The sequence below is a fragment of the Amblyraja radiata genome, chromosome 3, assembly GCF_010909765.2.
Source record: "Amblyraja radiata isolate CabotCenter1 chromosome 3, sAmbRad1.1.pri, whole genome shotgun sequence".
NCBI classification, from domain to species: Eukaryota; Metazoa; Chordata; class Chondrichthyes; order Rajiformes; family Rajidae; genus Amblyraja; species Amblyraja radiata.
The window spans coordinates 103,207,093-103,213,376 of record NC_045958.1 but is presented as its reverse complement, the minus strand read 5'-3'; the positions used below and the strand labels follow the sequence as shown (position 1 = coordinate 103,213,376).

At 41.3% G+C, this 6,284-nt stretch overlaps 1 non-coding gene across 1 annotated transcript; it reads right to left on the bottom strand.

Moving 5' to 3' along the window:
- Nucleotides 1-342: 342 nt before the first annotated feature.
- On the bottom strand, nucleotides 343-414 carry trnae-uuc. Its single transcript has one exon. It is a non-coding gene; the product is annotated as a tRNA-Glu (tRNA).
- Between the last annotated feature and the right edge of the window lie 5,870 nt (nucleotides 415-6,284).

Sequence of the window (6,284 nt, the reverse complement as noted above, 5' to 3'; positions counted from 1 at the left end):
GCAAAAGTGGATCGAGAAGATAATAAAAGTTACACGTAACAGGAGGCTGGGGATTGCTCCTACGCTCTAAAAGGATGGGTTCTGCAAACAAAATAATTGGGTTTATTTAATGTAGAGCAGACAACATTGTTTGCAGCGAACACAGAAAAGTTGCGTCGCCATTTTATATGGAACGTGTTTTTATTATGGATTGTCGAAATGGAGAAGGTGAAATATCATAGATTGCACCTCCTGTGTTTACAATGGCATCTCCCGCATGGAAATGTAGTGTATGTTGTAGAGACCGTCGCAGGCGTTGCTCAACGTGGGATCTTTCCGGTTATATGAATGGCAAAAGAGCGTTTCCCTGACCGGGAATCGAACCCGGGCCGCGGCGGTGAAAGCGCCGAATCCTAACCACGAGACCTCCAGGGAATATGTCAAAGCTGCCCCGCCACACATGATATTGTCTCTCAAACGCTTCAGGTTCAGGGCCCGTTCTATTAGCTGAGTTGATCGCCTCAACGCCCGTGACTTCTGAAAAACAACGGCAGTGCTGAGCACTGGGAGAAAAGGCAACATGATAAAATAACGAAGGTAAACAAAAATGATGGAGAAACTCAGCGGGTGCAGCAGCATCTATGGAGCGAAAGAAATGGGCAACGTGTCGGGCCGAAACCGTTCTTCAGACTGATGGGAGGGGGGGGGGGGAGGCGGGGAGAAGAAAGGAAAAAGGAGGAGGAGGAGCCCGAGGGCTGAGGGAGAGGTAGGAAGGGGAGGAGACAGCAAGGGTTAACAGAATTGTGAGAATTCAATGTTCATGCCACCGGGATGTAGACTCCCCAAGCGGAATATGAGGTGCTGTTCCTCCAATTTCCGGTGTTGCTCACTCTGGCCGTGGAGGAGGCCCAGGACAGAGAAGTCGGAATCGGAATGGGAGGGGGGGTTGAAGTGCTGAGCCACCGGGAAGTCAGATTGGTTAGTGCGGACCGAGCGGAGGTGTTCAATCGCCAAACCTACGCTTGGTCTCACCGATATAGATCAGCTGACATATAGAGCAGCGGATGCAATAGATGAGGTTGACGCTGATCTATATCGGCGAGACCAAGCGTAGGCTTGGTGATCGTTTTAGTGGTAAACCTCTGGAACGCTCTGCTACAGAAGGTAGTTGAGGCCAGTTCATTCGTATATTTAAGAGGGAGTTAGATGTGGCCCTTGTGGCTATAGGGATCAGGGGGTATGGAGAGAAGGCAGGAACAGGATACTGTTGGATGATCAGCCGTGATCATATTGAATGGCGGTGCAGGCTCGAAGGGCTGAATGGCCTACTCTTGCACCTATTTTCTATGTTTGTAACATTTCATATTTCACTTGGACAGCTTACAACCCAGAGGAATGAACATTGATTTCTCTAACTTCAAGTAACTTCTGCATTATCTCTCTCCCCATCCCCGCCTTACTTAGGTCGCAGTAGATTCCAAGTTATCTTCTTCTGCCTCATCGTCTATACCTCGTTCAAAACTAAGAAGCAGCAAAACAATGTCCTTTTTACTTTATCATTCTTACTTTTTTGCATATATTGGAATCACAGAAACATAGAAAAATAGATGCAGGAGTAGGCCATTCGAGCCAGCACCGCCATTCAATATGATGACTGCTGATCATTTAAATCAGTACCTCGTTCCTGCATTTTCCCCATACCCCTTGATTCCTAAGCGCAAAATCTTACGCTCTCTTGAAAACATCCAGTGAATTGGCCTCCACTCCCTTCTGTGGCAAATAATTCCACAGATTCACAACTCTCTGTGTGAAAACGTTTTTTCAGCCCGAAATGGGGTCCTCTTAATCTTAAACCGTGACCCCTGGTTTTGTACTCCCCCAACATGGGAACATTTTTCCTGCATTGAGCCTTTCCAATCGTTAAAGAATTTAAGAGTCGCTCCGTATTCCCAAAGTCGGTTGCGTTTACTTTGTATCATCAATTCTTCACTCACTATAATGTGTTCCAGGTCTGGTTGATTCAGATTCCAGCACCCAAGAGGAGGATCCGCTCACACATACAGAGGGTCAAAGCGCCACTTTCACATGTACCTATTATAAGGATAATTATTACTTATACTGGTATCGCCAATATCCAGGCGGACAGCCGAGTTTGCGGTCCGGCGATACACTAACGATGGCTCTGACCAGAAGGCAGAATTCGCTCGAAATCGTTTTTCGGACGCAGTCCTGCAGTCGGAGAAGAAATATCGATTAACAATCTCGGGACTGCGTCTGACTAATACGGCAGTTTATTACTGCGCAGTGGATCACACAGTGTTGAGATTGGCAGGAATTTCTAGCGCACAGCTGCTGTCTCGTGGATGGATGTTGTTCTTTGCGGCTTGGGCAGCTGCCTCGAAGCTCACAGCTTGTGTGCGGGTAACAGAAGCAGTCAGAGCAGGATTGACACAGCGTCTTGACTGTCTATCTCTGGTAGTGGCTGTCTGCTTTCGGCGAGATATCTGGAGAAACCACTTCTCCATTGAAAATAAATTGATTGATTGATTGATTGATATAATTTAATTGCCACACAACCAAGGTCGGTGGTATTTGGGTTGCCAGCAGCGGTACAATAATAAAGAACACAACCACAATAAAAAATTTACACAAACATCCACCACAGCATTCATCACTGTGGTGGAAGGCACAGAGCTTGGCCAGTCCTCCTCCATTTCCCCCCGTGGTCGGGACCACCACCCTCCACAGCCGTTGCTGCGGGCGTCCAGATGGTAAGGGACAAAGTCAAAGTCAAGGTGAGTCCAGGATCGGCTCTTCCCAACCAGAGACCGCGGCTTCAGGCTGGTGAAGGCCGCAGGCCGGCGGTCAAAGTTTTAAAGTACCTGCCGTGCCGCAGCCGGAAGCACCGCAGTCTGCAGGGCCGGCGGTCGAAGCTCCCCTCCAGGGGAGATGGTAAATCCATGCCGCACCCGCGGTAGAAGACGGCCGCGGGCCGGCGGCGGAAGCTTCTTCTTCCCCCCGGGTCCTCCACGAGGGATCCCGGGCTGTAGACGCCGCACCACCTACCGCGGGCCAGCGTAACGGAGCGCTCCCCTCCAACGAGGTCTCACCCGCTCCGAGCCGAGAGTCCACGCTGCGCCCGCCGCTGAAGCTCCGGGCGCGTCTCCGGGAAAGTCCGCGCCGATCCTTGATGTTAGGCCACGGGGGAGGCGACCTGAAAAAAAATTGACGCCAAACTCGTTCATTTAGGAGAACCACTACTTCGCAAAAGATAAACTTTCGTCCAATGAAGGAATAAAGACTTCTTAAAGCATCTCTCGCGAGAGAAACAGAAAGGAGGCAGATGAGCAAAATAAGAGTGCAGATGCTTCTAAGTTAACCATGTTCTTGATCTTGCGGTTAAACTCCGCGTTTATTAACTCATGACTACTTCTTGCGAAAATAATATATTCCTGTATCCACTCGGGTGGCTGTTTTCTTGAAACACAGACTGAGCAGAGCAAACAATGAAAATAAAACGATGGCCTTAAAACTGACTGAAATTTGTTGCCTTCCACCACAGTGAAGATTGCTGTGGTGGATGTTTGTGTTTAATGTTATTGTGTATAGTGTGTTCTTTTCAAGTGTATCGCTGCTGGCACATTCATTTCACTGCACCTTCGGGTGCATGTGACGAATAAAATTGACTTTGACTTTGACATTACCGAAGGAGAGGTTGAGGAAGTTGGTTCTTTAATGTACTGAGTATTTATTTTATCGATTTATTAGAGAGTATACATTTATCTCATGATTATCATGCTGGATTATTCACTCATCCATTTGTACTCCATTCCGAATTCCGTATTCTAACCTAACACTGAAACGACGGTAAGATAATCACTGTAGCCAGATATATTTTTTTTTTTGTTTTTTTTTTTTGTTTATTTTATTAGAAGTTAATACAATACAAAACAATACAGTGGCACCTAATTTTAGGTGCCAACTATGTCATACCGTAATCCATTCTATGTACAACCTCTAGTTTTATGTTATGAGTAGGCAAGACAAGAAAAAAAAGAAAACAATAGAAAGGGGAAAGAGTGGAAAAATAGATGGTAGAGAGTAGAAAAATGTGAAGTGTGGATATAAAAAATAAAAATAAAAAAATAAAATAAAAAAGAAAAGGTGGAAAGTAGAAATAGAAGAAAAGGCCCCTTAAAAGAGAATTTTTCAAATCTATATTCGGAGATGTAGATCTATCCACGTCATGAACTGAAATCAGCAATCCTTATGGTACCGCTGCATCACATGATTCCAAAAAGTCGATGAAAGGAGACCAACTCCTTAAGAATTGGTCATATTTATCTATTCGTCGGAGTCTCATTTCTTCAAGGCGTGCTATGTCCATCATATTCCTAATCCACATTTTAACAGTTGGTATGGTTGTATTTTTCCAAAATTTAAGTATCAATTTCTTTCCAATTATTAACCCATAATTAAAAAAAACATTTTGGTCTTTATTTAAATTGGTATCTTCTCCTATTATTCCAAATATAATCCATTCCATTTTGGGTTCTATTCTTGACTTGAAGAGCTTTGTAAATATATCAAATATATCACTCCAAAATTTATTCAACTTTGTACATCCTACAAATGAATGTGTTAAATTAGCGTTTTGAAACAAACATTTATCGCATCTGGGAGAGACGTTTGGATAAAATTTATTCAACCTCGTTTTTGAATAATATAATCTATGTAATAATTTGAATTGAATTAAATTATGTCTTGTATTAATAGAACAGTTATGTGTATTCATCAAATACTTTTCCCATCTATCCTTCGAGATCTTTATCATTAGCTCATGTTCCCAATCTTCCCTTAGTGCTTCTGTTGAGGGTGATTCTCTATCTAATATATTATTATAAAAGTATGAAATTAATTTTTGTGAATCAGCCTTAATATTCATTGCTTCTTCTAAAGGGTCTAAACATATAGTTTGAAATCTATGTATATATTTCTTCATAAAGTCACATACCTGTATATATTTAAAATATTGATTATCCTTCAATTTAAATTTTAATTTTAATTGTTGAAATGATAACAGTTTACCCAATTCATACATATCCCCTACTTTCCTAATCCCCAGTCTATCCCATTGTTGATATGTGTTGTCGATGAGAGAAGGTTTGAATGCGGGGTTGTTCAATAGTGGGGTTAGTACTGATAAATTATTTAATTTCAAGGATACTTTTATTTGTTTCCAAATTCTTATTATATTGTGAATAATTGGGTTCTTCTTGTATATTATACTATTCAATTTTATCGGTGAGAGCAGGATCGTTCCTATATCGTGCGGATAGCACTCCTCTTTCTCCATTCTTATCCACTCCAACTGCTGAGTGGAACTATCCAGCCAGTACATTATGTTCTTAATATGCACTGCCCAGTAGTAATACATAAATTCAGATTCAGATTCAATTTTAATTGTCATTGTCAGTGTACAGTACAGAGACAACGAAATGCATTATCCTAATGCATTATGCATTAACATAAAGTTAGGTAATGATAAACCCCCAACTTCTTTAGATTTGCACAAATGCTTTCGTTGAATTCTATGTGTTCTGTAACCCCATATAAAATTAGTAACAGTGGAATCTAGTTTTTTGAAAAAATATTTTGGAATATATATTGGGATCGCTTGAAACAAATATATTAATTGTGGTAAGAAAGTCATTTTTATAGCGTTGATTCTACCCATCAATGAGAGCGGAAGTGTTTTCCAAAATTTAATCATATCATTCAGTTTATTTAATAGTGGTATAAAATTGGCACTAAATAATGATTTGTGTCTTCTTGTAATTTGAATACCCAGATACTTGAATTTTTCTGTTGCAATTTTGAAGGGGAATTTTAGTAAGTGTCTCGAATCCTGTGGTTTTAAAGACATAATTTCGCTTTTATCCCAATTTATTCTATATCCTGAAAAAGAGCCGAATTCCTCAATTAGTGTTAATAAGGTGGGTATACTCGTTTGTGTATTAGTAATATATAAAAGAATATCATCAGCATATAGTGAAATTTTATTCTTTGAATCCTTAGTGTTATATCCGTGAATATTCGGGTGATTTCTAATCATTTCGGCCAACGGTTCTATCATAAGGGCAAATAGCAATGGTGATAAGGCACACCCTTGCCTATTACCCCTTGATAAGTAAAATTTTGGAGATAGCGTATTATTAGTTAATATTCTTGCCGTAGGTCTATCGTAAAGTAGTTTAACCCATCTAATAAAATTATCTCCCATATTGAATTTTTGGAGTACCTTG